We start from the raw sequence: 6,050 nt of genomic DNA, 5'->3' as shown, positions 1-6,050 counted from the left end.
GTTTTTTCGTGTGTAGTTGCGCATACTGTGTTCTGCTGGTCTGCTCCGACCAGCATGCAATTACGCGCGCAAGCTAAACCATACACACTCCTAACATTTCGCACACACACCCACACACACACACACACACACAGTACACAATGAAGAGGGGGCAGAAGGAAAAGGGAGGGAGAGAGAGAGGAGAGAGAGAGAGAGAAAGGAAGGAAGCGAGAGAGAGAGAAAGGAAGGAAGCGAGAGAGAGAAAAAGAGAGAGAGAAAGAAGAGAGCGAGAGAGAAGAGAGAGAGAGAGAGAGAGAGAGAGCTGTCGTTTCGGCAGGGGACGTTCCGTCATCGTTCGGCGATGGAAGTGCGTTGCAAGGATTTCCCTCGATGTTTCACACACATACACATACCCACAAACACACACACACACACACACAGACAAACACATACACGCGCACACACACATACACACATCCACAACCACCCACCCACCCACAAACATACACACAGAGACACGCGTGTGTGTGTGCCGCTTCCGGTTTCCTTAGTGTTTTGTTGTTTCCTTGCATCCTTGTTCGATCTTCTCAAAACCATTGCTCGATTACGCCGCCTTTGTGTGTATGTGTCGTTTGTGTGTGTGTGTGTGTGTGTGTGTAGGTGTTTTTGTGTTTGTGTGGGTATGGGTATGTATGGAAGGTTCAGAAAGGTTAAGTGAGCTTGTGTTGGAGTGCTTTCGAATGGTGTATATTACATTGCGTTTAGTTTAATTTTACTCTTTGGCAGAATTTACAACATTTTGTTTCGTTTTCTAGTTCATCTAAAGTATGTCACTAAAGCGCGTAGACCAACGAAACACGCTCGACGCTCGAATTCGTCCGTTTCAGTTGTGTGTGTTTTTTGGTTTACTTTGCTTCTTTTTTTTAGTTAACTCGACTAGGTTGTTTTCTTATTTTTTATTTTCTCGACCGTTTGATTTCAATACACGAGTTCAGCAGCAGCAGAGGATTCTGTTCATGTTCTCGCGGAAAGTCGAATCAAACGCAGAATGCGCGCGCTCGAAGGCAAAAAGCTAGCGATCGTAGGAGGTCGGAAAGTGTTCAGTTTTCGGGGCCGCTTGTTTTCGGGACTTCCTTCGGGCCATCCGTCTGCTCCTGGCAGCCTCTACACCGGGGCAAGCACCGTCCTTCCGTCATGCCACAGAGGCTGCAGCGTTCCAAAAGGTGTATTGCAGATACTTGTGTGTGTCTGTGTGTGTGTGTTGATGTGTTGCATGTGACAGCCTGTTAGTGAGTGTTTACTATTTAGTGTTGAATGTGTTTCTGCTTCTGGTTTTAATGTACCATATAATAACGCTTGAGAAAAGTGGAAGTTTTTTTGCACCCTTTTTCGTGGTGCCCACGGCATGCCCTCGGCCATGCCGACATTAGGTAATGCGAATTAGTAATGTCTAAATTTGATTCTAATTTAGCCTTTGCCGACGACGCCACGGCACGCGGTTTCTATGCGTTTATGATTTGATTTTGTTCGCCAGAATTTCGACCAAACGCCTAACGCCTCTTTCTAGTCCCGTCCGGCATTTTGCTTTGGTTTCTCCGTTTTTTTTTTTCATTTGTGACTGTGTGTGTGTGTGTGTTTGGTTTTTTTTCTGTGTCGTTGTGTTTGGCTGTGTGTGTGTGTGTTTTTTTTTATTAGTATTACTCTTTTCAAAGGAATAGCTGCTTATTTAAAATCTGCGGTTTGGTTAAGCTTACTTTTTGTTTTAATCATAAGAATTTTGGTTCACTGCTCGCGTTTTTTTTTTTTCGCCTTCTTTCTCCCCTCATTCCCTCAATGTCATTGTAATTTATTTTGTTGCTTGTATTCGCTATGCTTGTCACCTACTGCGCCCGGCTCGTCCGTTTGACTAAGTCTACTATCTGCCCTACTACGCTGCTGGTAACAGAACGCTGGAAATTTACTCTCGCAGGAGTTGCTCAATGTTAAGGAATATTCCACTGCTGTAGCCATTGGCATTTTCCCTTCCTCCCCCTATGTATCCTATCATTTCCTCTGACACTGTGGCGCTTTGCGCTGGTTTCGCACGCGACGTTGCTTGTCGTTCTACTGTTTTTTGGGCGGTTGCATCGTTTCGCGCAGTTGATAGTAATCATAATAATTGCAGATATGAGAAATGTACTTTTGGTTTTTTTTGTTGCTTCTTTTTCTCTCGTTTTCGCTCTCGCTATGTTACCCTCCCCGCTCGCATAATGGCCTGCAAACGATGCATGGTTTTGCAAAATTTGTAGGTTTGCTGGTTTTCTTTTCTTTCTAACCTTTGTTGTTTGTTTTTCTTACTTATTCACCGTTGTCTACTATAAATTTCTGAACCACTGCGCCTAGTTTTCGTGTGTGTAGTATTTGTTGGTTGTGTGTGTGTGTGTTCGTTTGGCCTTGTTTTTTTTTTCTTTTACAGTACTTTGTAATGATTTATTTGGACAGGATTTTTTCCTTTCGCTCTTCGCTCTTACTAACTTTCCCAATTCAGGTTTCGTTACCGATCTTACAGCCAACAATCTCGACAAGAATAAAACAACTGAAGGGAATGATGAGTATTGCTATTGGTGGGTGACTAGCAGTACTGAATGGCTGTCGGCAGATTGATGGTCGTTACTTGCGTTGTGCTTGTGTCAACCTGGTCTGCCACTTGGCTCCGTTTTCGCACGTGTACGTGGCTGCCTGGAAATAGCACTAGTTCATGGGAAGATAGGCGCGGCCTGAGGAACACTTTAGCTTATGCAAAACCCGACAGAAGAAGAAGAAGAAGGTCAGACTACAGTTTATGATAAGAGTTTCGCGGGCCTATACACGGATGGGCACCAGAGCTAGGATCTTTAGGACGCGCCTAGCGCCTGGTTGGTTCCGGTTTTTTTGTCGCATTTTACTGCGCAACAGTTACAGAGCAAATTTCGCCCGAAAAAGTCACCTAGTCACGTTCAGCTCATTAAAGGAAGGAGAAATCCAGCTAAGTTCGGCTGTGTGAATAATGTTGTCTATATTCAGCAAAACGTTTGTAATAACGCAGTTCTTTTTCGTCTGTACGTGTGATTAGCTTTTATTTGATAAGCAATATGCTTGTTTTGTAATGTGTACGATGTTGGTCTTATGAGTTTTGTTTTACTGTGAATGAATGTCATTTGTTTTCGTTTGCTTGTTTGCTCTTGTTTTTGTTTAAAGGACTATCTAAAAGGTAAATCTTACGCTCTACAATTTACTAGCCCTCTACTAATGACTTTATATCGTGGTTTACGGTTTTTGTTTTTAAATTCTTATTATCATCTATCTTCTATTTTCCTTTTGCTATATTCTTTTTTTCTATCTTTATTCATTTAGCGGCGTTCAGGATATCTAGCATGGTATTAGCTCATCTGTTTTTTTCTTCTGGCGATTGATTTCTAGTTATCCTAACTGCCTATCCTCTTTTTTTTTTTAGCAGCATTAACTCCCGTTATTTATGTACTCCATTTTATGCATCAGGGTTTCGTTCTTTCGTGCAGCTTTGGAATCTCCATCATGGATGATGCCGATTGGCCTCATTGAAAGCCAAAATTGTGAGCCGATGATATTTGTTTAGTATTTTTAAATAAGTTTTTCCGATTGTTTCACTCATTTGATAATTCAGTTACGACTCAAAGAGACTTTGTTTTGGGTTTCTCCATCTAAATTATTGGGCATGGCTTTTAGCGGTCCGCCACTACTATCGATATCGTCATTCAAAAACGCTACTTTCAGAGACTTCGAGTTTTTGTAACTATTTTCTCTTTGGTTTTTTTTAAGTATCTCACTCTCGCATTCTCTGTTGATCGCTCTGTGATCGCTCGACGGCTCGCCTCGCAGGTGTTTACGGTTAAATAATATAGAATTCATTTCCCCCCCACCCCCCCCCCCACCATCGCAAATGTTTTTGCTTATACCTAATTTTTATAATTAGTTTGCAGCGGTGTAGCTCACCGCTTTGGTTTTTTTTTGGCGCCATGATAATCGCGAGCTCATTAGACTTGACACACGGTATAATTACGTTCTTTACCGCTATTGTTCTCGGTTACGTCCTTTTTATGTCCTGGTTGGTTTTTTTTATTTGGGTTTACTTGGTTTGGTTTGGAAGTTTAGCTCGCTTCCTCTTTACAACTCTTTTGGTGTCTTTTGTTTCGTCATTCGTTTTTACTGTTTTTTTCTGTATCTCTCTCTGTTGCCATGTCTCTTTCGCTCTATCTTTCCCTAGTTTTCCTCCTTCCCACATTCGCACTGTTTGTTTCATGCTGACCTTGCACCGGTTTAGTTATGTACCGCTCGCGGCTATTAGTTGCGGTTGCCTTCGATTTGGATTTCTTCGTAACCAGCATTCTTCGACGTTTTGTGAGATTCCTAAAACCGTGGTGGCCGCTTCATCAACTACAAGAGAAAGTGTGAGTGTGAAAGAAGCGTTTATATTGCCAACGTCCTGTTTCCTTTAGATTACGCTCGTTCTCGCTACCTTTCTCTCTCTCGGTTTCGGTTAAAGAGGTCCTTTTTTTTTCCAAGCTCACAGAGTGGTTTACACTGTGACCTTGTGTGCACACACTGTGAGTAGATCCGTTTCGTTTGCCAACTTTTATGCACTGTAGCTTTCGGTCTTGGTGATAATGATCAGTTATTCGAACCTGCAGCTCGTGACCGTCAGAGCAGCAACAATAAGGCGGAGAAAAATATCTTCTCTGACCTCTGAAAATCGGAGCCTAGTTCGGAGCGCACCAGGGCGACATTGGAGCAGATGATTGCAAAACATTGCAAAAAAAAGGCTCCCAAAAAGATGTACTAGTTAGATTTGATAGGAAATAAAACAAATCGAAAATCAAGAGAACCAGCCAGAAGTATGTTTTTGACGAACCGACACACTGTGAAAACGAAACCTCTATCATCATCATCTCATTTCGGTTTCTCTTCTAGTGAGTTCCAAAGTGTTCCAAAGCGATCTGCTGAAGCCGCGTAAAACTGCTCCTCAAATGCTTTGACCGTGTAAAGCACACAGCACACGCATTGTATGGAAGCTGTAATTGACTTTGTACAAATTGATACGGCGATCGAGAAGCAATCGAGGCTTACGCAGCTGGTGCTTCCAAAGTTGCAGGAGAATGCAGGAAAAAAGAGAGAGAGAGAGAGAGAGAGAGCGGGGGGGAGCTGCAGAGGCAAAGGCCGGTCTGTTTTTTAATTGCATGGCGCTGAAAGAGAAGCAAAGTACACCGTAATCGTCGTCTGTAACCAGGGTGTGCGTTATGCGCAGCGGCAGATGAGTACGGCAGAAGTGAAGTCTGCAACCGAGAAGCAAACCAAACCAAACGCATGACGCAAGCAACTCAACTCATTTGATATTTTCGGAGCACTCGCAAACCCAACCCGGTGGGGTAAAAGTGCCGCGCACAGAAATAAGAGTAAAGAAAACGAATGAAGCAGCAAACATACGTTACGAGTTCGATTCAGATGTAATCCACAAGCAAACCGCGAACGCAAACGCGAATCAAACTTACAGTTTACAACAAGCAATCGAGAGCTCCTGAACTACTGAAACCAAAAGGTACCGAAGCTAAACGAGATAAATGAGAAACACTAACCGTAGTTGATGAAGTTTCCCCCCTTTGACGAGCAAAACGAGAGCGCGAGCGCGTAGAAGCGAGAAGACATTGACAGAAACATGGACAGAAAGATCGCGGTATCGAGGGAGGTAGCGTGACAGAGCGAAAGGAGAGAGAGAGAAAGAGAGCGAGAGAGCGAGAGAGAGAGAGAGTAAAAATTCTTAAAAAGATGTAGGAGGAAAAGATTTAACGGAATAATAGTCAAATAGGCTAGGCTCTAGGTAGTACGATGGCATTTGTTATGTGTTTTTTTTCTTCTATTCTTTTTGTTTCCTTCTTTCAGTGTGTGTATTGTTTTCGCTTTTTGGTTTTTGTTTTTGGTGAACGTTCAATGGGGACCGGTTAGAGTAATTCGTTATGTATTAAAAGGACGCAAGAATTGGGATGGCAGCATCTTTTTTTTTTTCGTCTTAAAACTTGTTT

Source organism: Anopheles cruzii, chromosome X, assembly GCF_943734635.1.
Source record: "Anopheles cruzii chromosome X, idAnoCruzAS_RS32_06, whole genome shotgun sequence".
Classification (NCBI taxonomy): Eukaryota; Metazoa; Arthropoda; class Insecta; order Diptera; family Culicidae; genus Anopheles; species Anopheles cruzii.
This window is presented reverse-complemented; position numbering follows the sequence as displayed.